The 2265-nt window shown below is 36.0% G+C and overlaps 1 protein-coding gene across 1 annotated transcript in view; it reads right to left on the reverse strand.

Moving 5' to 3' along the window:
• The window catches only part of hrasa (HRas proto-oncogene, GTPase a), a 35993-nt gene extending 34546 nt beyond the window's left edge, over positions 1 to 1447 (reverse strand). The window contains exon 1 of the mRNA XM_016514621.1: positions 1270 to 1447. The gene's annotated coding sequence lies outside the window, so the exon portion shown is untranslated. The remainder of the gene's footprint in view (positions 1 to 1269) is intronic.
• Positions 1448 to 2265: the final 818 nt, after the last annotated feature.

Here is a 2265-nt window from a genome sequence, read left to right on the forward strand (position 1 = left end):
GAGCCGTTTTAGGTAGGCGTGGTTGACTCTTAACTTTTATACAGAATATCTCTTTGGATTTGAGACTTTAGTCTTTGCAACTTTACAGATCTTCTTTATGCACCAAGAGCTTGTAACACTCCAAAGAGAAAGGAAAACTTGAAATCGCATCATATGACCCCTGTAATATGATGTAAATATTGTGAAAAAAGAGCCTCTAAATACAAATTAATCTAATATTAATTGATAAAACCGAGTCGCATAATGTGACAGCACCTACTTATATTAAATAACAGTTAACAGTCTATGAGGCTTCAGAAGAACATTTGTTTACTTTCACTTTGTAAACAGTGAAAATCCACAAACACGCTGTACAGTATTTAAAAAAATCGACTACAGGTGCAATAAAATATCAAACTTTTGTACTTAAGCGAACTTAACTTGATTGGCCTGCGTTAAAACAGACTATTAAACTTCCGCACTGCTCTTCATGGTCCAGAAATTACGAATCCTACTATGTTGAGGCATCTTAATATTCATAAGGGGAGCCTTTGCCATTGGCGCGCTACCAAGCGACGTCAGCAGAAACTAATTAGTATTCAGCAAACGGTCCTTCGCCATTGGACCGCTACGACGCAAACTTGGGATGGATTCCTTAATATTCATGAGCTTGTCTTGGTCATAGTAGAATTTGCAATTGTTCGTCCGGTACTATGGGGCGTCACCCGAGTTTATACAGAGAGGCTCATAACTGTCACATGGATGCCGCTAAAACCTAACAAATTAGACAACAGACAACATGTTTACATTCAGTGTTAGACGTGAAATCTTTTCCGGTAACGGCAAGCTGGCGGGAAAAGAAGCAACGGTCAGTCTGATCGATTACTAGAGTCTGATTCAGTGTAAACTGATCTGATTCAGTGTTTAGATGCTTGAACAGGTTTGGGTAAATTAAATACAAACTAATTAAATAAATACTACATGATTTCTTCTTTCTATTTTCATAATTTAAAATAAAACGCTGATTATTAAAATTACAGAATAGTACTGGAATCCATACGGACCATCGATGACTGATCGTTCATACAAATGTAAACATTATCCATGCATTTATAAAAACGCACCAATAATCACCATAAATATCGTCCAACTGTGTGTGTAAATTAATAAAAAATATGTGTTTTAGGTAAGCAATACTTGCCACTATGAGTCGGTCCACTTGGTCTCCTTACAATATTACATTGCAATCAAACGATTTATGCTTTAATAACAAAAAAATGGTCACTTCACCTCTGATTCCCCGGATACAGTCACTCTCCAGGAGATTTCGATTCTTTCGAGCTTTTCCTGGATTGCATTAGATGTAGCAGACAGTCCAGTGTGAACAATGTGCTCCGCTGTAGTGTGTGTATATGTGTGTGTGTGTGTGTGTGCGCAGCACAGCCTACGCCCAGCCCCACACCACACACAGCCCCGCCCCTCAGCCCAATCACCAATCCTACTATGGCAAAGGCTCAGCTTATGAATATTAAGTAGATCCTGGTGACGTTGCTCGGTATATTTCGCCGATTCCAGAAAAGTGGCTCGTTCAGAACACAGCCAATCACAAGGCTTGGTCCCGCCTCCAAAAACAAAACAACCAATCGGATTAGTACAATCTACACCCGCCAGAACTGGGATCCTCATCCTTGCACACAGCAATTCAAACGTACTGTATCAATTTTTTTGTCACGTAAAAAAAAAAAAAACTTATTTTTGGAGTGCGACACTTCCTGTTTCATTATTTACAGTATAATGCAAGTTTATGACTAAACTAGGTCACAATTGTAGAGTTTTTTTTTTAATTTACAACTGTTTTCTGAGTCCCTACGCCCTATTTTTAAATAAATAAATAAATCTAAATTTTAAAAAAAAAGTAGAATTATTTAAAAAGTTACTTTTAAGCATGTGCTACTGCTATCTGTTAACATTTTGGCACTTTTATTATTATTACTGGTAAATAATATATTTGTTTTTTTAACATATATATTTTACATTTATGTTTTAAGTTACATGTTTAGGCTGGCCCCTTGCAATAAAATTATTTTAATTTTGATTTCAATTTAATATTTTATTGAATTATTTATTTTATTTTGGAAAAATAAATGTAGATATAGCCCAGCCAGGGGTACTCAAGTTCAGAGGCCAAGGGGGCCACATTTAAACCACATAAAATGTGAAGGGCCACAAATTACAATTTGCATTATAAGACTTTATTTAAGACACTATTTGCAGTTTTACTGATTT

The sequence above is a fragment of the Sinocyclocheilus rhinocerous genome, unplaced genomic scaffold, assembly GCF_001515625.1.
Source record: "Sinocyclocheilus rhinocerous isolate Xijiao unplaced genomic scaffold, SAMN03320098_v1.1 scaffold2792, whole genome shotgun sequence".
Taxonomy (NCBI): domain Eukaryota; kingdom Metazoa; phylum Chordata; class Actinopteri; order Cypriniformes; family Cyprinidae; genus Sinocyclocheilus; species Sinocyclocheilus rhinocerous.